The sequence below is a fragment of the Dermacentor albipictus genome, chromosome 6 (genome assembly GCF_038994185.2).
Source record: "Dermacentor albipictus isolate Rhodes 1998 colony chromosome 6, USDA_Dalb.pri_finalv2, whole genome shotgun sequence".
Classification (NCBI taxonomy): domain Eukaryota; kingdom Metazoa; phylum Arthropoda; class Arachnida; order Ixodida; family Ixodidae; genus Dermacentor; species Dermacentor albipictus.
This window is the reverse complement of record NC_091826.1, coordinates 34,445,211-34,473,146: the sequence shown is the minus strand read 5'-3', so window position 1 is coordinate 34,473,146 and position 27,936 is coordinate 34,445,211. Positions and strand designations below refer to the sequence as shown.

At 47.9% G+C, this 27,936-nt stretch overlaps 1 protein-coding gene and 1 long non-coding RNA gene across 2 annotated transcripts in view; both read right to left on the bottom strand.

Annotated features, from left to right (window-relative positions):
• The window catches only part of LOC139047004 (homeobox-containing protein 1-like), a 203,680-nt gene that overhangs the window by 164,298 nt on the left and 11,446 nt on the right, over positions 1–27,936 (bottom strand). The gene's annotated exons all lie outside the window — the stretch shown is intronic.
• Positions 16,921–18,070, bottom strand: LOC139046845 (uncharacterized). Its single transcript, XR_011506943.1, has 2 exons — positions 17,969–18,070; positions 16,921–17,193 (listed from the first exon to the last, which is right to left on the bottom strand). It is a non-coding gene; the product is annotated as an uncharacterized lncRNA (long non-coding RNA).

The window sequence follows — 27,936 nt, the reverse complement described above, 5'->3', positions numbered from 1 at the left end:
GGACCTGCGGCCGCGTTGCTTTAAGTTTGTGGCTATACGGCTTGCATACGCTGCTTACAAAGAGGTGAAGGGTTCGATTCCCAGCCGCATTTCGATTTGGAAGAAATTCGAAAAAGAAAAAAAAAACGCTCGCGCGCTCATATTTGCAGGGGCACGTCAAGGAAACTCCCCAGGTGGTCAAAATTAATCGCCGAGGAGCCCACCCTCCACACTGCGCCCCGCAACATCCCAGCATATCTATCTATCTATCTATCTATCTATCTATCTATCTATCTATCTATCTATCTATCTATCTATCTATCTATCTATCTATCTATCTATCTATCTATCTATCTATCTATCTATCCATCCATCCATCCATCCATCCATCCATCCATCCATCCATCTATATATATATATATATATATATATATATATATATATATATATATATATATACGCAGGAATTACGGTCACTGACCAAGTCTGATGAAAAATCTGACGTTTCGGAACCGCGTACGGGTTCCTTGTTCACTGGACAAGGAACAAGGAACCCGTACGCGGTTCCGAAACGCCAGATTTTTCATCAGACTTGGTCAGTGACCGTAATTAATTCATTTCCATGCCTGACCAGACGAACTTTCGTCGAACCCTTAATTATATATATATACAGTGTCATGTTTTCCGGACATTAAAATTAACAAAATTTAACGTGATCGCGATGGGCATCAAAAGAACGCGAGAAACTCGGGCGTGTCGCGATTCCGGCGCGCGCCTGCAAAGACACAAGCTCGAATTTGGATTGGTTCTTTTATGTGCGTCCCTAACTCTGTGCTTGCACCATCGAAAGAGGAAGTTCGCAGGCACGTCCTGTCTCGATAGATATCACGCAGTCGTCGGCAACTTCGCGTTCGCCCGTTGCCGTCGACTCGCGAAAAGCAGGACGACCGTCATTCAATCCCCCTCCAGCACCCTGGCTCCCCCCCCCCCCCCCCCCGGCTCGGATGAGATTATAGTCAGAGCGTGTTCCGTCTGAAATCAGCGCTAGTTCGCATCTTCGCCAAGTATATGCGTTAGCCTCCGAGATCGTTTAGACCTAACAGGGTGTGAACTTGGGAGTCTTGGTAATATATATTTAACTTCATATAGCCCTTTGACGGGACTTTGACGAAAAAAAAAAACAGGAAACAGCTGGGTGCTTGTCTTGCATGTCTCTTCGTCTAAGGCCCGTCGGCAAAGCTCCTTAGTAAGTTAATATCATTTAGACCCTTTTAACCGCGTTATAGTAGCATTGTTCTGAGCCGCTCTAGCTCCCGCCACTCCCACACAAAACAAACAAACAAATAAATAAATAAATAAATAAATAAATAAATAAATAAAGAAAGGGAAAAGCTCCGGGTCACTCGTTTCTGGCATGCTCCTCAGCTTGCAGAGAAACTAGCTTTGTCTTCATAATTACGCTCTTGATGTCATCAAAAAAAATCATTCGCCGATGTATGCGCCAACCTGAACGAGTAATTGATACATCAAAGATACCTAAGCTTTGACAAACTTGTTCTCTCCCAGCCCCCTCGGAGGCAAGAATCGTTCGACTGGTGGCTGTTATTGGCGGCGATTCATCCCCGCCGACGCATAGGGCCGTTTCAGCTACACGTTACGTTACTACACTGCACCTAAAAGAGCCCTCGCAAGCGTCACAACGGCTGTACCCTGGCCGCGGCTTCTGATTGGCCAGCCAACGTGAACGCGTCACAAGTAACAGACGCAGGTGAAGGCAAGGCGTCGCTGCGATCGCCAGTTCGCCGCAAGAGTGTTTTACCGGCCATATAAGGTGAAATCTGGATCGAGGTTTTATATGTAGTATAATCCTATAGGCTACGAGTATGCACCGCAGCCTATAGAATTATACGAGATATAAACCTTGAGCCAGATTTCGCCTTATATGGGTACCCAGTCACGAGGGAATCAAGGGAAACGAAGAGGCTGACAGAGTAGCTCGTGCGCATGCTACACACCACGGGTGCTCACAGGACGCCTCTGAGGACCTGATCCCGATTGACCAGAACTACTCCGCAATTTTAAACTACCACAGAGGAAATAGAATGAAACTGCCACCCCCAGATAAGAACCTCAGTAAGGAAGAACAGGTTATACGGAGAAAGCTGCAAACGTATACATATAACAACCTGCACACTCTCCGTAAAATTCACCCTGAAAGATATGCGGACACGTGCCCATGGTGCGGAGCCACGCCAACCTTAGACCACATCTCATGGGCATGCACGGCATATCCACGAAAGACAAACACAGAAATTACGGATCATACACAATGGGAGGCGGCGCTGTCCAGCTCACAGGAAGAGGTCCAAAGGGCCATCATCCGACAAGCAACACGGCGTGCGGAAGCCAGTGGGGCCCTTGTCTAGGGGCTCCAACCACTGAGCGTTTTATTCTTCAATAAAGTTGTTCTATCTATCTATTACCGGCCTACGCGCACTCGCTGGCTGAGAACGCCACGGCGGCTGGTAAGGCGGGACGGTTCACAGAACATTTCTCGCAACACGAATATCTTGCAACATGGACATCTTGCAACATGAATACCTTGCAAGAGACGTTCAATTTATGCAAGGTTTCCGACGTCCCCTTGGCCCCACCGCCTCTATAAGCACGAGTCGCTTAAAAAATTTCAAAAGATAATTCCGCGACAATTTCACGTCAACTGCGCGGGTCGCGCATATCTTTATTTTTTTTTCCCTGTTTTAAGCCGTTTTTGTACCAGTTCCGTACAAAAACTGTCGCACGAAAAAAAAAAAAAAGAATATCTAGATAAACGAAGTAGCGCGGTATATATACATATAGTGATGGATGCGACTTTCTCCAAAAGCGATACAGTGGAATTTAGGCTATCCGCGGATTCAGCTCGTGCTTGTGTAAAGGAGCCGATGACAGATTCGTCGAAACTGAACGCAAAACACACACTGTTTCTCAGAACGTCGTGTCTTGTGGTTACAGAGTTCCACAATACCCAAACGCACTATTCGCACGTCTGCTAACCTTTCAACTTTCAAATTCGCAAAAACACCCGCGGACACTTCGAAAAAAAAAAAAAGCGTTGGAGTTGAAAAGGGGGACGAGGGTAGCACGCATCTTTTTTTTTTTATTTTTAATGAAAGCTTTGTTCTCAGCACACGTATTTTTGTGGGCTACATACACACTTCATCAACGATGCATTAAGCGCACCACAAAAGCAGCAGCAAAACATTACGGCGGAACAGTTTCGGAGAGTTGGCAGGTGCACACGCAGTGTGCAAAACTTTCTTTTTGCGACATGTGTACCCGGGCACATCATTTGCATGACGCCAGATTACATGCGCACACCCCGTAAATTAAAAAAAAAACATTATTTCATTATGCATTTTCATCGGGCGAAGAATGTACCCTTCCTGAGACCACCTTGCACAGAGGGGGGGGGGGGGGGGGAGGGGGGGTGTCGACACCGTTAACGGGGGAACACTTGAATGCCGAGCATGCCCTCATTGTCCTCTCTCGCAAGAGCACAAACGCCCAGATTTACAGCAGGTAGCAGGTAACTTGTGGCGGATGGCAGGTCTGACTCCTTTTCAACCCACCTGCTGTGCAGTGCACTGACGTTGCTGCCACAGCCACTTGCAAGCTAAGGCGCGAGCAAAGCACTCTAGTGTTCCCTTTAACAGTGGACAGCACTGTATATGCGCTATGTTAAACTCCGCCTTCAACCCTTTATTCGAATAACACGGAAGCGATTAATGTAAATTATTCTGGCCGGATTCATAACTACAATGCGATACTCGCCAGATGTCGACGCGAGATCAGAACTTGTTGACGAGACGCTCTCAGGAAGTCGTGACGTATAGGCGCACATCAAAGCGCCGAAAAGTGCGGGAAGAAAAAGAAACTATAGTTTAATTAAATTAAATTAATTAAGCGCTCTTGTCCTGTCGCCTTTCCTTTCCTACCTTCATAGAGCAGTGTGCAAGTCAAGCCCATCTCCTGGATGAAACAAGCTCGTTAGTCTATAGTTAGTGGAAACGGATGGGTATATACAAACACATACCACAGTTAACTTCATGTGCACGGCGACTTATCGATTGCTCGAGTTTTTTTTTTTTTCGTAATGTCAATCACAAACAAACAAACAAAAAAAGCATACGGGTGTGTTTTCCGCGCCACGCGCTTTCGACAAACCTATACCATCAGGAGAGGGCAGGACAACGCTGCGACAAAGTGAGAGAGAGGGATAGACCGAGAGGGAGAACACATACGCTTCCGCTAAAGACAGATGCTTCGCTCGCCCACGCTCAAGGTTGTAAGGCACACTGTACTCAAGGACAACAATCTCCGTAGCGTGCAGATGGCGAGAACGCTTACACCCCCTACACCCCCCTCCCCATCCTTCTCAACCACCGGACTTCCAACACATACATACACACGCGCAACGACCAAATCTACCAGCGGAATTCGCGGAGGACGGGTGGTTAACATACCAAGGACGAAAGGTGAAGTTGACGGGGCGAAGGAATAACGGCACACACACAATATATATATATATATATATATATATATATATATATATATATATATATATATATATATATATATATATATATATATATATATGCGCGCTACGTGCTTCTCGTGTTATGCACAGGAAGCGACACCCGAGGAGAACGTTCGGAATGCAGTGAGCGACCGAGCGTTAATTTCGTGACTGGAGACGATAAATATTCATTCCTTCAGACCCCCTTCAGCCCGCCTACTGCAGTACTTTCAGCTGGCATACACGCATAGGGATTAACAACGCCGACGAGGATACTCGGAAGACTCTCGTGGGAAACTATAGAAATATAGAAAAGGTAATATGAACTAGAAACTCGTTTTCTTCGTGAAAAAAAAAAGGGGGGGGCGATAACACGAAACGCCGGGCGTAAATAATAATCCCACCTCCTTTTTTTTTTTCGTACAGGTGAACTTCGACGCCTATCCTTTCGCCCTCTTTTAACCCCCTCGCTATAGTCGACCAGACAGGGTTGAATACCCTAAAAGTCGTTTTTTTTCCTCTCTCTCCTAAATGCCAGTTACATATGCCGAGCGGCTTTCGTCCACCTTCTGGTGGTCCCTATTTTAAGTTTACACCGAGCCAGCTAAACATCCGACGGCGGCATAAACGGACTATACTACTCTCATCCTATGTATAGACCACGGAGAAAAGAGAGAGAGAAAATGTTGCTATATGGGATAAATGTCAGAACAAGAAAAAGTTACACATTTGCAAAAAAAAAGAGAGAAAAAGTTTCTTCCGAGAGAACTGGTTGCATGACGTCGAGTTGGCCAACGTCCGCATTATACATTAGCTATGGCACCACCCCCCTCCCCTTCCCCCCAAGATATACACACGCAAATCTTTTTTTTTTTCTTGAAACCTTGAAACCTCAACCATCCTTTGCTGTAAACACTCAACGCAGTTCAGCAAGCCGCCCGAGTTGACGACGGTCAATGCGAAGGAAAAAAAAAAAGAAACGCAACAATGGTCAGGAGTTATACCCTCGAAACGATGAAAAGAACAGGAGAAAAAATGACGAAAACAAAGTGACGCAAAGATTACCGCGAGCCTTCTAAAGGACACAGCCCACAGGAACGGGGCCCGGAGATGGGGAGAGAGCGAGATAGGGAGGGGGTGAAGGCTGATCTCTTAGCAGGGCGAGCCCTAAATTTTTTTCTTACTTCTTTTATTATGTACGCTTCTTGGCTTTTTGACTTGGTGCGGCCGGGCCACGGATTTTCGCCCGGAACCTGTATTCAACACAAAATAAAAGAGAGCAAAAACAAACGCACGCGGGTAAAGAAGACGGGGTATGCTGCCTTGCCGCATGTACCGCATACCCTCACTGTAGTAGCCGCACTCGCGCAAAAAGCTTATCAGCTTTATAGAAAGTTACTAACACGCGTTTCTTCTTCTTCTTTTTCCGCGGTTTAACAGTGGCAATCGGCACCCTTAACCTTAGGAGGCCAAACTGGGTTTTCATAACTTTCGTGAAGGAAATAACAAGCCAGCCAAAGTCGGGAGCCGTAGCCATAGCCGTACATTTCCGCTTCTCCTAAAACGTCGGTCCCTGGAGATAATTATAAACGAGCGTTGACTTTACAAAATAAATAAATAGATAAATAACTACTATAGAGAGAGATATTGTTCTATTGTCTACAAGAGCTACAAGCATGGCGGTTAAATCAGCATTGGGAATAATGGTTAGATATATACGCCGATTTGTCTATACATCGTCCGTCGCGCTTGGAAAGACTTTGCGGCTTTACGAACCGATGATATCGAGCGAGGTATTGGGTTATAAATGCTACAATTCGTAATGACTACTCTGTACGCAGTGAGTTATTGCCTTCGTATGTTGGGACATATATAAATGCTTGGAAATATTGAAAAAAGAAAAAAGGAGAAAGCGCAGTAAGCAAAGCCACAAGAACTTCTGGAGCCACAAGGATGAAGATCAGACAAATCCATGCACTAAACACCATTCTCATGATATCCAAACGATGGCAGCGATCGAGTTCCATGCAGTAACTATAGTAAAATACGATCTTGATGATGATCACGATGACTGTGATGATGGTGATCAATTCGATCTGAAAGGATGGTGGCAGGCTCGGCCTATTTCTGGTGCATCTTAAATTGCAAATTACATTTACAGTCGAACGCGTTTAAAATGACGTGCTTCGCTGGGGGGGAGGGCTCCGAAATCATTCGTTATACAAGTCATTTCGCTGTAGAGGGGTTCGACTGTACGTAAGCACTAAGGACACGCGTAAAGGCTATCGCCGATATAACATGCGGGCACCACACGAGTATGCGCGGTATACGTAGGGGCGTTGCTTTATTTTTCTTTACGAAACAAACACACAGATTCGTGCTTCTGGGAAGACGAGACCTAAAGGGGAGTAAGGGGGGGGGGGGAGGCGCCAGACGCGGTGACTACGTGTTCCGACGCACGCGAACGCAAAAGGAACGACTAGATGGCCACGAGAGATTGTAATCTGGTCAGAACGCAAGAGGATGACCGGTGTGCTTTATATACGCGAAATGCGGAGGAACCAAACCAGGCTGGAGAGAGAGAGAGAGAGAGAGAGAGAGAGAGAGAGATCCAACCGGAGCAAATCCAGAGCCGTCCGGGAACTAAGCCTGTCGCCATGCAGGCAGGCAGGCATGATGATACGGACAGGAAGCAAGGTTGTGCGTGTTCTGAGAAGGCGGCAGTACGGGGGCTACAAGATCAACTCAATAATAAAATAACAATAATAAAAAGGAAAGCGCAGTTTTGTGGGAGCTGCCACGTGCCCTGGCGAGTGATTCGGTCTCTACGGATCGAGCCGCAAAAAAAAACAAAAGTGCCCAGTTTCGACGGTAGTCGGCGTAAACGTTCCTTGTTTGTCAGCAGCGACTGCGGCTGCTGTTGATTCACCTAATACTTTTCGAGGACGAAAATATAGGATAGTAGAAAACAAGAAATGTGGGAGGCGGAAAGCGTCCCACATGAGCTAAGTGGTCTAAGTCAAATGTGAATAACAGAAGAAGAAGAAAAAAAAACTTTCATTTTGTAATATTTCAATAGATCGACGGAATTTGTACAACTTTCGGCAGGCGACATTCGCATTTATGGCACTTAGTCGTTACTTCCCTGCTGCGTTATAACAGTGTTGTGGTCCCTTCTGGGTTATTGCAGTGCTTTTGTACAAGACGCTGTTATATATCGCAGCAGGAAGTCGCAGCAGGGAAGTACCGCAAATGCGCATGTTATTAAGCAGGGAGTACCCTCTCGACGTTGCCAACTCAAAGGCGTTGAAATTCTGAAGCATTTTTTTTTTTTAATGCTGCCCACTGATATGCGCTTGGTGCACTGCGGCGAAGTTCCACAGACGGCCGAAGGGGGGCGCTGTGTCCAGAATTCGTGGACACGTGACACATGGCGACCGGGAACGCGTCGCCTTTCTAGTATGCCTCCGACACCCTCCGTGCATCCGCTTCCTTCCAAGTTCTGCCGAGTCAACCCTCCCTCGCCCCATAACTCTACACGACATCCCTCCCTCCCCCCCCCCCCCGCCCGGCAAAGCTTGGGCGGGAAGAGAGTTCGATGAGGGCAGATTATACTACGAGTGAGCTCGACCCACCCAGCCCGCTCAGATTCCTTTTCTACACGACGCTTTGGTTCGCCGCATTGCGCATTCTGTTAACCCTCTCCCGTTTCGAGACAAACCCTTCCCACTATCCGGTGACCGACTAAAGAGAGAGAGAGAGAGAGAGAGAGAGAGAGATGGATAGATAGAGAGAAAGAGAGAGAGAGATGGATGGATGGATAGACAGAGAAAGAAAGAAAGAGAGAGAGAGATGGATGGATAGACAGAGAGAAAAAGAAAGATAGATAGATAGATAGATAGATAGATAGATAGATAGATAGATAGATAGATAGATAGATAGATAGATAGATAGATAGATAAGTGGCGACCACCACCACACCAAATCTGTGCTGCAGGGCGAAGGTTTAGGGGGGGGGGGGGGGGCACTATGGAATGTAATCAGTGTTGTGTTCTTTTTCCGCCTTTTTTTTTTTGCCTTCCTGCTGTGCAATGGTGTTGTACATGCATTGAATGCACCCGAGAAACCCTGGGTTTGTACTAAACACCACATCAGCTATCGCTTCACTGCACGGAATTAGTGAGGCGAAGTACAGCTACTAAGTAAAGCGAGTGCTACAGTTGAAAAAAAAAAGAAAAAGATTACCCGAGTAAAAAGAAAACGAAAACGCGTTAACATTCATCTTGACGATGACGGGCCACTTATAAATGGAGCCGCAGACGGGCCCCTTCGGAAACCGCAAATCTTCAAATTGCTTAATTCGCGGTTAATTTTTTTTTCCTCACCGCGGTCTGACGCCAGTGAGCGTAAACGTGCTGGAGGCGTCCCAGAGAACGCGACCCAAATTAAGGGACGGCTAATAAGCAGGTTGTCACGTGACGCATTCCACGAGACCGTAACAACAGGCTGCACAGCACACCTGAACGGCTCCGCTGAGCACGTGATCGCAAATCACCGGCGCTATACATTAAGCAAGCAGTAGTGACAGGAAGGAGATCCCCCTGCAACGACTCGCGGCCCCTTTAATTAGGGGCACGGCGTCATTAAGGAACGGTCTGCTCTGAGGCTGGATCATTAACTTCCGTTTCAAAATAAAATAAATATGAAAGCACACCTGCCAGGTCGTATAAATTCGATATGCAAAGTATCTACGGAGAGCAAAACGGAAGGATAAGAACGCATCTGAGCTGCCTACAGCGTCTAAAGCCGTCGCGGGTTCGGTCCCCTAAATCACAGCTGTCGCCGTCCGACGTTATGATAACAGGGCTGCTGGCATCGCTCCAAATACCTTCGGCTACATTGTATCTCCTACCCCTCCAGTGCCGTCAAGAGGAGAAGGCTCGGGGGAGTCGCAACAGGTCCACCGAACTCTTTGCCTCAAGTATGACGAAAGAAAAAAAAAACAACAAAGACACGGGCAACGACGCACAAAGAAAAAAAAAATACGCGAAAGCAGGAAAAGCAGCCTCCAGTCACCAAGCGGCAGCGCATACGCACCCATACACACACGCAACGTGAGGCCATATATTTTATACCTAAGCTGTCCTAAACCCCTCCCCCCTTCTTCCTACCGCTCAGCTCGGAAGAGGATAGCCAGAACACTCCGCGTAATCATTAGCAGGGAGGGGGGCGGGGTGGCGCCGATCTCTGCACCAGACGCACCGCCATCCCTGCGAAGACCAGCCACAGTCGCCAAAGCCTACGACAGCAACGGCAGCAAGGCGCGGTATCAACAGCATCTTCGCGTGCACACCCCCTCCCCCCCTCCCCACACGTCTCCCAACCCTGTCTCTTTCTCCCTCTCTTTATAGTCCCTCTATCTCTTCCAACAAGCCCGCGTCACTGCAAGGGGACCTCCGTTCGCCTCCCCCTCTTATTACTCCTGCTGCCCCGGTCCTGCGGAGACGCTGCTCCGACTCGGATAACTCGGACCTCCGCAGGACCCTCCGAAGGGAGAAGAAAGAAGGCGTGAGTGGGGCGTGTGCTACTATTCACTATGGTGCTACTAATTCCTCCCCCCCCCCCCGCCAACTTCCCTCCGAAACCTGTGTCAGGAGGATCTCGCGTAGGAGGGAGAGAGAACCCCCACCGACAACACCGTCGACGCACTGGCGCAGGAGCTGCCAGCGTTCGCAGCAACCACACCGTATGCTTCCTTCGCTGGCCACGGTTGTCGCGGCGTCGGTCTCCAAAGCCAGGCGTCGATTTTCGCTCGCTCTCTTTCGCGGTGGTCTGCCTCTACGGAATGTGTTATACACAAGGTGTTCCTTTTTTCTTTTTTACGCGGGACACTGCAAACAAGGACAACTGCGATATCTAGACCCCGCCGCTTTTGCCGATAGGCGGTGAAGTTCGGCAAAGTCTATATTTGAGCTTGTTGTATCCGTTCCAGCTTAAGATAGCTTTTCAAAATGAAAAAAAAAAAATGCGTGTGCAGCGTTCCTTCTTTGTGTTCTGTCTTCGTGCGCTGACCGCTCCACCTCCCACTCCGCCCACCTATTCGGTATGAACTAATCGGCTACGCGGCTAGGCGGACGTTAGCAGAGCGAAAATTGTCAACAGTAATTTTGCTAATCAACTAAACTATGTTAACAATTTTTTTTTATTATTATTCGCTTGGGCGCACTCTTTACAATTGCGAAATAGTAACCGCGGGGTCGCGAAGTAGCATCTCCTTAGAAGAAATCGTAAGACTAGCACCAGTTTCTAGATAGCCGTCACCGAAATCTGTTAAAAAACGCCAGGGCTTTCCACTTAAGATCGTCCAGAACTGCTAGTGGCAGCATTCGGGAAACTGGTAATTGGAACGCCAATACATTTCGCAGCATATTTTGAGGTCGAAAGTTGCGCTGATCTTACGATTCCTGCTATGCAGAAAAGACTTTACTCGTCGGCTTGAATTTCGCAATTCCATGCGGCCAAAAGTTCATAAACAAACATTTCTACAGAACATTTTAGGCAATATCAAAAATTACCGTCGAAAGTGTTTCTAGCTGCTAATGTGTCCGCCTAGCTCCGTAGCGTATCTGCAAAACAAAACAAAACAAAAATGGTAGAAGCCCTCGGTACGACATGCTTCTGTTAAAAGAGCATGTTCCGCATAAAACGAAACCCCGGATATAGCAATGTATGCGTATGTATGTATGCGTTGGAACGATGCCGCGAATCGGGCCAGGCTTCGCTCGTAAACTTCAAGCGAACCACGAACAAGCGCGCGTATGTTTTGAAACAGCCACAACGCCATCTGGCGGGTGTCCAATGCCTAAACACAAACTAAAGAAAAACATGCCCGTGACGACTGCCACAAGGTGCATTCGCTAACCACGAAAGGGCACTGCGTATCGCTTAGAGATGAGAGAGAGAGAGAAAGAATAGTGTCATCAAACAATCAATTTGCCAGAAGGAATGCCATATATCCTTCTGACACCTGAATACAGCCATGGGACATTATCGCTTTTCAAGCTTGTTTTTATTCTCTACTGGTATGTAACAAACAAGTGAGACGGTTATTTTTTTTATTATTTTTTCTGAAATACCACGGCTAGGTGTCAAATGCTGCATCTCCGTGTACGTGAAGGAAGAAACAATCCCCTCACTTTCGCTATGGCAGAGAACTTGATTTCATTGCTTAAACGCAGAGATGCGGATGGAACTAGGTGTACAGTACATCGCTATGTTTTTGCTGCGCCCTGGATTTTCGCGCAATCTCGAGGAACTCAAACACACTCCGAGGCTACCTTGTCCGCCGTCTATAACGACACAGAGGGGTCTAAGACAATTTATTGTCAATTATCTCGAAAGCGGATGACAAGAATACGAGTACGCCACGTTCGTACAATTCCGCGCGCACAGGACTTCTATCTAGGAGGAATATTTCGAGTAATCGCTTCCGAGTTGACATTGAAAAAAAAAAAAAGACTGAAGGCGATGCGTAATATAATGTATGCTTCGCCTAATGTATGTCTTCCTATGTCTTAGGAGGATAAACGCATAACGCCTGGATGCCTCGGTCATGGATAAAACGCTGCCGATCATGCGGCCTATCGAAGCTTACGCTGTCGTCGCACGACAAATGTCTAAAATCACTAGGTCGCTACAACTGTGTATGAATTAACTGAGCATGTGTTGGTGGGCTAGTTGGTTAAGCCTACGTGCTGTCTCGTGTTTTCCCTTCTTCGTGTGTTGTTTTATTCGGCGCCGTTTTTGTAATCATTAATTGTGTATGAATGTATAGATAGATCCCACGTGACGTGACAGAAGCAGCTTCCGACCATGCTATAGTACCCAAACATGGCGGACGCAATGACGTCAGTGCGCCATTCCAGCTCCCTGTGCATTGCTGTTGACGGCGACTGCTTTTCACTAGATTTATCACTGCAACCAAACTGTAACTCGGCGCTAAAATAACGCGTCTGTTGTGTTGTCGTGCTGCTACTTTTCTCGTTTGCGCGACTTCTCGACGTGCTAGTACAGTAAGGTGGCGACCATGATGACGTCACTGAAAAACCATCTACAGCGCCGTTTCGATTTGTCACGCAACTTTTCAGTGCTATGTATTCAACATCTTTATTTCATGTTCGAGCTAAGCGCACAAGAAGAGTAAATTGTTAGAAGGCCCTGCCGACACACACACAAACACAGCATCCATCAAGCCCGCGCAGAAGCGAAATGTGGACGCAGCTTGTTAAGTGTACCAACGTCTTACCATATAGTTCCAGCTACATGGTGTGTCTTGCCGAGCTACATAGTGCGTCGTACGGCGTCGCGTAGCGTATCGGGCCGAGCTGCGGCGGCGCTGCCGTCGCGTTTCGTGTGCGCTATTTTTTTTTTCGACCTGCTCTACGCGTGCGAATTGCCTCGGTCGGCATGACCAATAGAGCTGGCCAACTTCTCCACACCCACTTTGCGAATACCACTGTTGGAAGCAACGACAGAAAAGTGTTAACGTTGCCAGTCTGCTGTTCTTGCCTTTACTATGCCTATTTCTAAAAACAAACAAAAAAATGCAGCACGAGCATATTGCACTCTTAGCAGTCATCGCCTGACACTTACCCTCGCGGAAGCAGCACACAAACCTCTTTCAAGTGCTCCTTCCAACTCTCGCGAAGCATCCTCCACATCGGCCACATACAAAATAGTCAACTCTTCGTTTTTTTTCTGGAAAACGACAACGCCTGGCCAAGGCATACGATGGACACGAAGCTGACAGTGATCCGAACTATCATCTGCTAGTCCTCGCTGAAAGCTGTATCGCCTGTCTGTTTTTTCTTCCGCACAACAGCCTCCGAGCCCTAACACAATGTAACGCGCGCGAAACAGCTACAGGTTGATGCGCTCACTTTATTTATTTCCTTTATTATTCGTTCCGCGAGGCCGCCCGAAAGCACGCGTATAGGCGGCCTTACAGCTACACGTATAACCGTCTTCGTGAGCAACCTGTTGATTTTTTTTTTTTTCGAAACCACGTGCCATACAGCGTGTTCCGTATACTGTTCCCCCTCAAATGCAACAGACGCCCAAGTTTCGTATACGTAGCTAGCGCCGCGGACGTAATTCCCGGAAAAAAGAAAAAAATATGTATATCAAAATAAAGCGGCCATCTTGAAGCAGCAACAAGAAGTTCCCGGTAAGGAGTGGCGATGCCGTTATGTTGAAACGACACACGACAATCATTTCCAGTTTTTTCTTGTATTCTTTCTTTAGTGTTTCATTGCTGTTTCTTTTTTTTTACTTTTTTTTTGAACGGGAAATGTGGAAACCAGCAGAGCTACCTGTATAACGTCGAGTACGCAACGTCCCTCCATTGTTATGCAATACTGGGAAAGAAGACGAAGGCAAAAAAAAAAGGCAAGGTAAAGACACCGGAGGAAACCGACGATTTAGAAACAAGGTAACAACGATGCAACCAGGATGGACTACAATACGACGCGGCGAGACAAAAGAAAAAGAACGCTAAGCGGCGCTAGCGACCGCGACTGTGTGTTTGCCTCGCACGAGAACGAGAGACAACCACAATCGATCAAGTGCATCTGGATAGTTCGCCTTCTCGTTTATGTATTTGGTAATATTTTCCCCCCTCCTTTTTCAGCAATGGTTGCACTGTGAGGGAGGTGTGTAAGTATCCAAAAACACAGAAGCGGAAAGGTAGGAATAATACAAAAAAAGGGGGGAGGGAGGGGGGTAGTTGACGTTTTTCCAGCGATTCAGGGAGAAAAACAATACCACCGCTGAACGGCGCAGAAGTACGCCATAGGAAACAGTAAACAGTACCGCGTTTCTGCAAAACTGCAACTCTTGTAGAGCACCCATTTACATAAAATGAACAATTTTCTTCTTTCTACTAAGTGCTCGATGCAGTGCTTCGAGCCGACTACGTCTTCTTCTTCGTCTTCTGCTTCTTCTTCTTCTGCGAAATCGGCCAGTGACCTTATCCGATAGCAGACGACGAGAAGGACCCACATCTGCTTGCCGTTGCAGCCGACGTAGGCTGCTCTCTAGAAGGTAGTAACCAGAGTTTCTCACTATATTACCTAGAGGGAAATCTGGCGCTGCTGCGCTGTGGTATGCAAGGGAATGCCGGTATATTGTGACTTCGGATTGACATCGTTCTCGGGGAAACAGGCAAGCACCGTTCCGTCTGTCACAATGACTCGTTTTCTACTAAAACTGCACGTAAAAAGCTGTTTTAGCTTTATTATTACACAAAAATATGTTTTGTTTAACCATGAGAACTTGTTATTGCATGTACAATTATGTGATACGTAAAAAGTATCAGCGGGCCGCTAAAGTTGGAGGACAGACGATAAAATTCGCGCTCACTTTGAAACAGTTTCCGTCCCCCTTTCCCTTTCCCCAGTGTAGGCTAGCCAACCGAGCTTAGTCCTGGTTAACCTCCCTACCTTTCATTTCTCCTGCTTGGGCCTACTGTAGGCCTGCAGTATGTTCTAAATAAAATAAATAAAATAATAATTTTCTCTCTCTCTCTCCTCTCTCTCTTGAAACAGTTTGTGTCGTCTGTTCTTGCTTTTCTTCGCTTGGTCATGCATTGCAGCTGAGTAAAGATGTAATATGCGCCAACAGAAACATTCTATGAAGACTTTGCTTTTAAGAACGCGTTATTTGTGTAGCAATATCCACGTTTTAGACGAAGCCCCTCGCAACACCAGCCAACACAAGCCTCGCAGACACATACACCGTCATTCCCATGACGGCACGGCGCCCCTTGGGGAACTCCCATAGACGGTGGCGCCAGATTTCCCCCTAGGTGTTATAGTGAGAAACTCTATGGTTGCGGAGGAGGAACAGCGGCAAAAGGCGCGTTGATTTCGAAATAGTTCTTTCGCGCGGCGAAGCGAAACCGTGCAGAGGGGGCGCGCGCGCGCCGTGCATGTTTCGCAACTTCTCTCTCTGCACACGTGCGCGGATGACGACAGAGCGCTCCTGCCTACAAAGCTGCCGCTAGTGTTCGAAGCGTCTTTCTTGCACGCACTCATAGCGTTAGCAGATGCGGGAGGGGGCTTGAACCCGAAACCATCAAATGGCCATCAAATGGTCAATTTGCGGCCATCAAATGGTCGCAAATACCTTGCCACGGCTAATAAATTCTTACCTAGAAGCCGGCATTGACATCCATTCCTTGACACCATCGGAGCTCATCTGTCCTGGTGAAAACTACCATTTAAATCGCCATGATTCCGTAAAACCATATGCATTCAATGAAAGAAATGTAATTTATTTTGATGTAACCCACTGTTGCTTATTTTTTTTTTCATTTCTGAAAGTGTTCTCTGCCACCGTTCTGCCAATATTGTAAAGGGGGCCAGGGACCACTCAAGCTGCCAATAAGCAGCTTTTACCTTGGCCCCCTCCATTTGCTTGTAAATGGGCACAAATAAAATGAAATGAAATGAAACCCCTGCCACCCGAGTGCTGAGGCCGCTGTGTCAAAGAGAACATAGCGGCTCACGTATGCGCACGACCAAAAAAGAAAAAAAAAAGTTAAGGACAGAAGCGATACTGCGGAACGCTGACGCAAAGCGAAAAATAATCCTCTTAATAATCCCTCTTTTGTTTCTCTTATCACCGGATGGACTTCCCGAGGCGAATAAAGCAAGAAAAAAAAATATGCACGCGTCGGATGGTTCGCAGGGTAATTAATACGCACTCGATCCACGATGCCATTTCCTGCGACCAGATTTTTTTTTTTATCGAGGGAACGTAGTCTCACGCGAACACTGTTAAAGTGAGCGCACACACACATACACACACGCAACACACTGCTTTTTTTTTTTCTCGACACGCGCAGGGAACGAGAAAAGACGCAGCCGCGAAGGGCGAAAGTTGCGACCTCTCGCGCGCAATAGACAAGAAAACCATGGCCAGGCGGCGCTACTGCGCCTCTTGACAGCGCCCCCAATGTGGAAGCGTCAAGCCGGGCGGTCGCGCCGTGGCGCAGTCTCCGCTTTGTTTACATTGTGTTGTCCGCGCTTTTCTTCGCTGCTCGTGCTCACGGCGCTCCGTTTTCGACGGCGGCAGATCGCCTGCTTGCGCAACAGCCATGCAAAGATTGCCGTGCGGTTTCAAGAAGGCTGCCGACGCCGACAGCTTTTTTTCGTGGCGGCAACCTCACGATAGGGGAGCGTCTGCTTCCGAACGTGTACGGCGTTGAACCAATTGTGGACGGTGATGTGATAGTGAAAGCCAAGTGCGTGTCACAGGTGTCCGACAAGATCGTAGACGACGTCGAGTTAGAGGTACGCACTATGTTCAGAAATTTAGCCACATTTATTTCAATTACAACATAAGTCACACTGGCAGCAGGAACTTCTGTTGTCATACTACTCGATGACTGCAGATCCATTGGGCTGCTTCTTGACGGTTCCGTCACTTCACAAAGGCTTGTTCTGGAGTCTGTTTCACACGTGTCTTGCCGCTGCTCAAGAGCTGCGTCGCTGCAGTAGGAAAGCACATGTCCCGGTGGTGCTGACTGCTGAGAAGACTGTTGTGATTGCCATTGGTCTGTTTGGCGCCGCTTCCATCTGCATCGCATATGAATGAAACAGTATGTGTGCCTATTTGTTGTGGGGATTAAATTACTCCCAATAATATGTTTGCAAAGGTAACGTTCATGTGATTGTGTGCATATGTTATTCTACAAGAGTGCTAACACTACAAGTTACGATACTTGCACACTTAGATACTTAGAAAGCATGGGAAAACAACAAGCATAACGCGCACGTCTCGAGCGGCTGCTTTCCGATCTGCCGCTTCCCGACGCACGCGACGACCGCGGCTTGCATTAAATACGGTCTGATACCACACACAAGTAGCGCGCGGCCCCTTTCGTTACCTGCACAACTAGTAATTCAAGTTGCAGCGTTTGGAAAAAGGAAATAATTCTCTTGAGCTCGTCCATGCCAATCGCGAGGGAAGGCACAGTGCAATCAAATAAATTCGGAGGTTCCAAGTAGGTGCCAAAACCACGAAATCAATATGAAGCCCGCTGTAATGGGGAGTCTCAGGAATAATTTTAAGCTCTGGGGGTTCTTTAACGTGCACAAAAATCAAAGCACACGGTAACAAGGGTGTTCTTGCATTTTGCCCCTATCGAAATGCGGCCGCCGTGGCTGGGAATCGAGCACGCGTCGTAGAGCTTAGCGGCGCAACACGCCTGCATTTACCGCTAACAAACGGCGGATGCCACCACAATTCAACAACGCGACACGACTAAACAAACGGCCGTGCACTAAAAACAGGCATATGACTATTCCGCTTTCAAGATATTACACGCGAATGCGAAAGTATGAGACTTACTTGACTCGGCGCACTGCAGTTATCTATGCTTGTCGTCTGTCCTTCTCGTACCACTTCCCAGGAAATCTGTAGAACTTCACGGGCGGCGTAGGACCTTTCGTGTTTTCGAGGCTGATGTAGCAATCAACAACACATCAGTATTGCGTGCCACCTTTCCTGGCTGATGAGGTCGCACTCGGCGTCGCAAAATCCACGCGCACGAGCGCTCCCGCCGTACAGTACACAGGCGAGCGCTAGCGCAGCGACGACCCTCCAAACTTCCATCGGTCCGCTAGGGGAGCATTCGGCGCTGGTGTCGCGCGGGCAAACTTTAGGTTGCCTCGTCTATGGTGCGAAGCGAGTGTATATATATATAGAGAGAGAGAGAAAAAAAAGAGAGAAAGAGAAAGAGAGAGGGAAAGAGAAAAGGAGAGAGAGAGAGAGAGAGAGAGAGAGACGCTCCGCCGATGGAGCAGTGCGAATCGCTAATTGGACCCGATAGGCGGCACACGGTGAAGCGTAGACAACGCTGTAGATCCTCACGGCAGCGATCCTCACGAGTGTGTACACCGCCGTTCCTGGTCGTTCCTTCGAACAACTTTCGCATCGAAACACGGTCGTGCGAGGCGTCGTGGAGCCCCTCACCGCTCCGAGGGGTCGCTCATCATCGTCGCACCATTCGTCGGGTAGCGCTTCTCTAAATTAAAACCGAGAACTAATGGGAAGACAATGCAAGGGGGATAGAAAGTTGGCCGAGCTGGTACGGTAACGCGATCTCGAATTGTACCGCGAAGTGACACGGACAGAGACGAGGCTGAGAGATGGTAGAACCGTACCAACTAGCCCAACTTTCTATCCTTTTGCATTACATTTCTTGTGCACAGGGCTCCTTTCAATGTGAACCCTTCAACCTTTAGCGCTCATTCTGTCTGCTTCTAGTCTGTCTGTGTCACTTCGCGCTAGAATTCAAGAAAATAATAGGAAGCATTTCAAAGTTTTGTTTTTGAGGAAAAAAATACGGCACATGCATGCGTTAGGGAACCATCGACATTATTGACTAAAGAAAATAAATAAACACTGCCTTTCTCTTTTTATTTTAAGTGTTCAAGTGCTGCATAGATAAGCACGTATGTTTGTCTACTCAGCAGCTGTCCCGGATGTTGGCCACGGTTTCTATTTCTCGTTTCCTATGGTGCCACCATGAATACGCGTCTCCCATTTTTCTATGCGTTCCAATAAATAATATAAAAGGAAAGAAAAAAAAAACAGTTATGAGGCTGCGATCTCGCATTCTCTTTGCTATAGCGTGTTTCGCTGGACGATTCACGCAATGCCAAAACGTTAAGCTCGCGCCACGCCATTCGCTTCCTCGCTGGCTAAACTTTGCGGCAAGCTAAAGGCGGAAGTTTATAAAACCCGCCCCAAACTCCACGCAGCGACCGTTTTATCCTACCCACAAATACGTCCCGCGCTATCCAGACTGTTTTGCTCGAGGTTTCATCGGGAACTCAGATTGCCTCCGCCATGCTACACAAGCGCCCTCCCTGCACTAGGTATCGTCAGAAAAAATTCAAAGAAAAATAAAAAAAAATGCGCCGAGGCGATTCTCTATCCATCTCCCGGACGTCGCAAACCGCACCGCAACTAAGCGCATCTATTTATCGGAGCCGCTGCTTCAAGCGACGTACCACGTCACGATATAAATCGTGAAATGACCATTTGAATTGCCGCAACACGCTAGTCGCCAACTGCCACCCAAAACATTTTGGAGCATGCAACCTTTTTATCGAGCATTATTAGAGTGAATCGTATGGCCAGCATAGTAAACTATTGCTTTTTGGAGTTGTCTCTCTGCCTCTTTCTGTTGCCTGGATGCATTTCATTGCGCTCAATAATAAAAAAAAAATCGATTCAATCCGCAGCCAACGGTCGCAAACGTCGTCGCATACCGCAACGCAACTAAGGGAGCCGCTGCTTCGAGCGACGTAACACGTCGCGATATAAATCGCGAAATGACCATTTGAATTGCCGCACCCCGCTAGTCACCAACTGTCGCCCAAAAAATCTTGGGCAACCTTTTTATCGAGCATTATTACAGTGAATCGTATGTCCAGCATAGTAAACTAATGCTTTTTTGAGTTGTCTCTCTCCCTCTCATTTTTGCCTGGATGCACTTCGTTGCGCTCAATAAAAAAAAATGGCTGTGGCTTAGCTAAGGTTAAGCCCAGGATGCGAAGCATACTAGCCTTTATTTTAGTTGTTGAACCGCTGTTTAGCCTGGTGAACTGCTGTTGCTTGGCTATATTCGGTTCGGCTAGACGAAGAAACAACTCATGCGTTACTCTGCTTCGCCTTCAAGAGTGGAACGCGACAGCGTTCCCGTCGACCCGCCAAGGGGTGTAAGACAATGGGCTACGGCGCAGCGACTACGCGCCCCGCATTGGACGCGGTGAGCGTCGAGCAACGCAGCGTTCGGCGCGGCAACGAAATGTGCGCCTGAGCCTTAGAAACAGCTCGTTTCTAAGGCAACACCGCATTCACTAGAGGCGCTTTTGTACCGCTTTGAATCATCGTACTCGTGGCTCAGTGGTAGCGTCTCCGTCTCACGCTCCGGAGACCCTGGTTCGATTCCCACCCAGCCCATCTTGCAAGAGTTGAGCCAAAGCCACCTAGAAAATCAGTCTCTGTAGCACGCCGCAACCTTCGCTTCTCATTCCAACGAGCAGCTCTGTCTCCAGGAGGCATCTCACCTCGTGAGTGTCTAGCAGAGGCAAGCGCAGCTGCTTATATACCGCCGCGACGGCGCGAGTTGGAGCCCCGTTTCTCCTCTGTCGTGACGTCACGGTGTCACGTGGCATTGAAGGCGACACCGCCGCGCCTGAGGAGCTGGGTTGAGCTCTAGTAATATGCTTCGCATAAAAAAAAACATCGATTCAATCCGCAGCCAACGGTCGCAACGTCACCTAGCGGGGTCCCTGCGTCCGCATACCCTCATCGTGCATACAAAGCGAAACCACGGCGGTATAATAACGTCGAAACGATCGCACGCCCACCACGTGGGTGCGGCGAGGTCGATACGGACTAGACAAAAGAAAGCCAAACATTCCGCGTAGTCGGCTAGGAGTCGCACCCGTACTTGACGTAAACACGCCCGCCCCGCTCGATGGGAGCAATTTATTTATTTATTCCTGGCCATGAAACTGATGCACGTCTGTACAAGAGCTCCTTGCCAGGCGCATACATGCAGCTGGTGCAATAAGTCTTTCTCTGACATTTGAAAAAAAAAAGAAAAATATATAAAAAACGAAAAGAAATCGAACTAGGCGGACCTGAAAACACCGACTGCACTGTTTAAGGCGGCCTAATTTTTCTCTTGCGACAATATTTTCGCCTCCAGAACTCACTAGAGGTCGCTAAGCACATAGTTCCAGTACGGTAACCTCCACCTCTGGTACAATAATCAACGTCGCCGACCTTTTTTTCAAGCACGCAGGAGACTCGTGTTAAGTGATGATTATGTGACCCTAAATATGGTCACGTAGTAGTGATGGTGAAAATAAATAAGCACACGTGCCAATATCATCGTCTACTCCTGTCATTTCGATTTGTCAATCACTCTCTAAACACTTATATCGATCACAAAAAAAAAAAGAGAAGAACGAAAGAGAAAAGTAATACCGTTCATCCCTTCTGCTACAAGTACGGCTCTCAAACCGACATAAAAAAAAAGACCTCTTAAACAGCTCGTGAGAGGGCGCCAGCGTGCAGTTCCGACTCCACACCAGCGTTCAAAACCCCCTCCTCTAAGTCCGGTAATCCACCGTTGCCCTTAGCGCCAAAAGCGGCAGCAGCAGAAGTCCGCTCACCATCGAACAGACGACTCGAAATAATCCCGCAGCAACGAAGGCAGTTCAGCGGGTGACGTCACGACCACCGCTCGTTCCGCAGCCTACAAACACGGGCAGCACTTTTCCGACGCCGTCGACCAACGACACGGCACTTCGACCCGGGTGACGACTTGCCCCCGCCGTCCCGCACACCGGTCCCATCGCACCCGCCGTCGCTATGACGACCCCACGAGCCGCATCAGATCCTCGAGCGCTCACCAGCCCACACGAAAAACTTCCAACGCGTACTCGCTAACGTCTTTCCCTGTGTACACTGGTTGAGCAAGCTCTCCCATACCTACCTCCGATGAAATGACTTAGCTTCGGGAGAAAGAAGAAAAAAAAAAGAAAGAGCCGAAAACAAGTAGAAGGGAGGAAGAAAAAAAAAGAAACAGAAGATGAACGGAGGAAGGCGATCGGGATACGCCAGGTTGCGATATATTTAGTTCACGCAATAACCTATCGCACGCTCCAAACGCTCGCACGCCAACAGCTGCGTTGCGAAACGAACACGCCTGTTAGGCAACCCTCTTTCTTCTTTACCCGCCTCCTCACCTCCCCCCCCCCCTTTTTTTCTCGTATCACCCACCCCTCCTCTCCAAGCAACCGCAACAGGACGTAACAAGTTGCACTGTCGGCGCGGCAAAACGTGGAGGCTAATTAAGAAAGAAAACGAAAAGATCGCCTCAGTATTTTGTTTTCTTCTTCGCTACTAATCTCGTTCGGCAGGGGCCGCTGAAAACAGCCCTAGTGCATGCGAAAGATGAAGAGAGAGAACAAAAAAATGGAAGAGCCCCGATGTCCCTGCGTAGAAAGATGTAGTCCCGAATACCGACGGCGGGCTTCAACACACCGCGCGGATCTTGACGTGTGTGTGAATTCCAGTGCATTCCACACGGCCAGTGAATTCAAGCAGATCAAAATGCTCCGGTAGCTCGGCGAAGAAGAAGAAAGTTACGAGACTGTCGGATTCCGTACAATCCGTTCCTCAAGACGACTTCACACGAAGGCCCCATTTGTTAAAACCTACCGTTAGCCTGTGCGCCGGGTGGGCGAAAGACAGACGCGCGGATCTAGCAGACGACGTAAGAAATAGAAAAGAAGGCTTATATGCGGAAACTCGCGCACTGCTGGAATGCGTCGAGCGCTAATATGCATTCGGTAATCCTGATCGGATTTGGTAGCCAGTCGGAAGGATACTTTTCGAGTCGATAAAGCTAGAAGCAATAGTGACAACGACGACCATACATGATAGAGTTATTCCGCTATCACAATCCTCTATCAGTAGTAGCCTGCGGGAGCGTTTCAAGCTCGACCTTGCACGCGACCAGCATGCCCTGGGAGTCCAAGATACAGACGTTCGCTCCGTCCGCAAAGACGTTCGGTTGTGGGCAACTGCTCTAAGTACGCACCGACATTATTTATTACTTTTTATTCGCACAATATTGCCACTCAACCCCCCAACCCCCCCCCCCCCCACCCCCCATTTTTGTTTTCTACTTCGGTCGAGACAACGTAGGTCGCAATGTCGCTTAGAGAGTATGAAAAAGGAGATATCGCATGATCTACACACAGTACCGAGGTCGAAACACGAAAAGACCCCACGATACGAACGGGCAGCAAATATAGAAAAACGACTACAGAACGCTCTAAGCGTTGTTCACGATGTCAATACAGCCCTGCTGCAACCCAAAATACACCGAAGAAAGAAAGAAAGAAAGAAAGAAAGAAAGAAAGAAAGAAAGAAAGAAAGAAAGAAAGAAAGAAAGAAAGAAAGAAAGACGACAGATAGACGTTCGCGAGATCAGCCACAAATATTACAAGTGATTGAACAACAAAGCAAAACAAATAAACGGTGTAAAATTCTGGTGTTGACGTGTAAGTGACACGACCCAGCTTTCGCCGGTAAACGTCTGCTAATACAAGAGGCGCAAGCTATGCATGTGACGTCATCCAGGAAGGTGGGAGGCTCACGCAGAAATGCTGTGCTTTCCAGAAAGAAAGAACTAAAGAAAGAAAGAAAGAAAGAAAGAAAGAAAGAAAGAAAGAAAGACCATTTTCAAGGCCTCGCCAGGACTTCCCGTGGAATTGTATAAGCTCTCGCAGTCTTCTCTGATGACGTCAACGTTCAAACAGCTCAGGCCTACTGCCCGTCTCACTAACTCCCAACGTGTTGTTCAGCGAAAGCCGTACCTGTCGCGTTAGCCGTATCGGGAACGAGAACTGGCACTTCGCCTCAAGAGTGTCCCCCACCGGCCGCTAATCCATCCGTGACCCTTCCCGTACAGCCGGCGTTGCGAACGGATGGATTAACGTCCGACACGGATAGCGAATTATGCTCCACCAGCACTTCATGACGAGACCGAGCATCAGTTGCCTAACGTTGCACTCAAAAACGCTTGACTGAGAGAAACAGATTAGCGAAGTCCGCGGCGTACGCACCCCAACCAACGTGGAGACGTGGAGGCTACAACGGCTACAATGGCGACTACAATGACGGCACTGCAATTCACTAGTAGCGCAATTTCAATTGAATTGAATAGAACTTATTGATAGGAGAGACAGAGAGGTCGACCTGAGCTAGTGCGCTCTAGTCTGCTACTCTGAACGCACTAGTAGCGCAAAGTCACTTAATTGTAGGCAGGTTTCTAATACGTGAATCCTTGAGTCGCGAGATTTAAAATAATTTGATCAGACGAAATTTTTTTTAATTAGACAATCACGCATTTCAATTTCCCGTGCAGGTGATGTCTACCTCTTCGTGCAATCCGCCCCAAGGAGCATAATAACTTTGCTCTACGCCGCGGGCGATTATCTTTAAATTCTGGGCAAGATTAACCTTGCAAAGACCAAACACCTGCACACATCAAAGAAAATTAAAAGTTATTCACGTTTACTTTCCGGCCATGATGCGTACATACATATACAAGTAAATAAAAATGTTACCCGACTAAACAAATAATTAGTACAGTGGTAATTCAGCAGTCGGTTTCCTGAACTAACCCAGATCTGAAATAAGCACAAAAAACGCTACTACGAGCTTTGCGTCAAGCTTCTCGGGCTTCAATCAGAACTCTTGAGGTTTAAAACTCAGTGTAGCAACGGTGACAATACGGTAAGCATTGCGGGGGTGGGGGGGTGAAAAAAAAAAGGAATACCACACATGGTATACCTGCAGTTTCCACATGCGAACAAACGAAAAACGCCGCAGAAAAAAAGACGTGGAGGGAAAAGAAAAAAAAAAAAACGCTGTTACGCCATCGCTCGGTCACGACACCCCCCCACCCCCCTCACCGATCTTCAGATCTCTCTTCCTCCTCGGGGAAAAAAAAAGAAAAAGGATGAAGAAAAAAGGTCGTCGTATACCTTCCTTTTCGCATCGTTGCACGCTTTTCAAATGCATGTGTCGTAGTGTTCTTTCTGTCGCCGCTGATTAGCAAACCGAACTAGTTCGACAACGACCTCAACAACCCTCCCATCCCTACCCCCCCCCCCCCTTTCCATTACATCCGTACCATCCCACGGCCGAGAAAGACCACGGGGCACGCACACGCACATACCGTATTCACTCCAATTTAGCCCGGCTTCGGTTCTTGCCCCCCTCCAGATTCGGAAGGTCAGAATGATTTCTTTTTTTTTTTTCCTGGAATGCAGGTCGATCAAATTATAAGCAAACGACAACAGTAGCAGAAACCAAGTGACGTTTATTATAACAATATCACGAAACCTAAAAGCCGACCTAAAGTTTCTTAACTCACGTTTGTTTGTGGGTCATATCATAAGAAGCCAACAAACACTGACACCAAGGACAACATAGGGGAAATTACTTGTGCTTAATAAATGAAATAAAGGAACGATAAAGTAATGGAAATTAAAGTGGATGAAAAAACAACTTGCCGCAGGTGGGAACCGAACCCACAACCAGGTAGCATATGTGGGTTTATTGACCAGTTGCCTTCACCCTAAAAGATCACGTTCTCGTGACGCCTGCGGCAAAAAAGACGTTCCACGTCCGCCGCCAAGGTCTGTGAGTGGTGGCGCTGGCTAACACTCCCAGGGTTCTACTAGGACACATAAATACCCAAGAAAGTGGATGGGAGAACGACGCCGCGGTAGCTCAATTGGTAGAGCATCGCACGCGAAATGCGAAAGTTGTGGGTTCGGTTCCCACCTGCGGCAAGTTGTTTTTTCATCCCCTTTAATTTCCATTACTTTATCGTTCCTTTATTTCATTTATTAAGCACAAGTAATTTACCCCATGTTGTCCTGGGTGTCAGTGTTTGCTGGCTTCTTATGATATGACTAATAAAAATCGGGCACCTCGGTTAACCCCCTTTCTTCTCGTTTGTTTGTGGCGTTTTACGTGTCAGAATCACGATTTGATTATGACGTACGCCGAAGTGGGGAGGACTCCGGATTAATTTTTGACCACCAGGAGATCTTTAACGTACCCCCGATGCACGGAACACGGGCGTATTTGTTCGTTTGTTTTTTGTTGTTGATGTTTTTTTCCTTTTTTTTTTGCATTTCGCATCCATCGAAATGCGGCCGCAGCGGCTACAGGTACGTTTGTTAAGGATGTCCGAGCATCCTAAGCTTTCGAGTAACGAATGGAACGCAATGCAACTCTATTCGGTGCAGATTTCGTATTGAATACAGTCGTTATTGGTATAAATTGGAGCAGAAGCACGATAAATTTCATCCCCGCGGGCATAGTGTACGCATAAAAACAACGTCATAAAACGTCAGTATTTACGGAGCGAAGCAAGCTACGTCGATAGGAAAGCCAGATTTCACAGGCTTAGAGCTATTATTCGCACTCTCCCAAGACTCGCGCGTATGCAAACAGACTCCCTTGTCTATCGGTCCCCGATGCCCCGGATTCGTGCATTTAATAAACGAAGCTTCACAACGCGCAATGTGGCGACAGAAGCTTGCTCACGCTACAAAACACTAGAATGCGAATATCCCTTTTGCATTAACTGTGAAAAGCGACTCGGCTGTTCAGTATTCGAAAAGCTATTCGAAAGGTATTCGATCCGCTTCTGGCCCTACTCGATTCAGTCTAAAGGAAAAAAAAAAGTCACTGTTCGCAAACTGGCAGCGTTAACTATCGGCCTAGATTCGAATGAATACGGTACCCACCGCACGCCGTACTACTAACGTGCATAATATACACACGCGGTTCTTTCCGCAACGACGAAGTCTTTCCTCTCCTCTACGTCACCCTCCCCCTCTCCTGCCCTGGAATCCCGCAGCCACCTCCCCTCGCCACCTCCCGCCTTCTCTTTCCTTCTCGCCTCTCAGCGGGTCAGGCTCACGCACATATCCAACGATCACGGTGACGACGACCAGGTTATGCACGTACGTCGCCTCGCATACCCGTCCCGTCCCTCGATCGACCTAACGGGACTTGGCGAGAAGGCGTCGTCCGCGTCTTTCATGCGCACACCCGCACACTTTCCTCGTACCAGGGATTAGGCAACATAAGGTTTTATGCGCAGCGGTCTTCGGCGATTTGAGTAGGTGCACGCAAGCAACAACGGCTACGCAGTTCCTCGACGAGAATCCTATACAGAGCGTTTGGCACGGGTCAACGCCAAATGCTGCGGCGCCACCTGGTGCAAGGAAACCGTGGCACTTTCGCGGCCACGGCGGCGTACTTTTGTTAGGCCTGGCCGCGTCAGAACGTACGGCTTGGACCCTCAGTAATGGCGACCAAAACAACCACCGACATTTGGATCTCGCGGAGAGAGAATACGCACGATGGAAAGATGATTTCACAGATTTACGTTCTTGCTGCCGCGACGAAAAGCAGGCAACAAAGGAAGGGCCGAATTCGGATCGAAGTACACCCCATTTTGCCACGCGATGTCAGCGGAACGTGTGCAGACGTGCAGAATTAACACACTTTTTGTCCCTGTAATGCCCACACTTCCACATCAAGTAAAGTTAGAACAACTAGTTCACCTGTATCTCTGGCCGTGGCGAATACATTTGCACAAGTATGCAACGTTGTTTGAATAGTGAACGAGAGTAAAGAGAACTGAGGGGCCTGATTTTCTTTACAGCGCAGCGGGAGATGGAGGACGGCGACAGTGA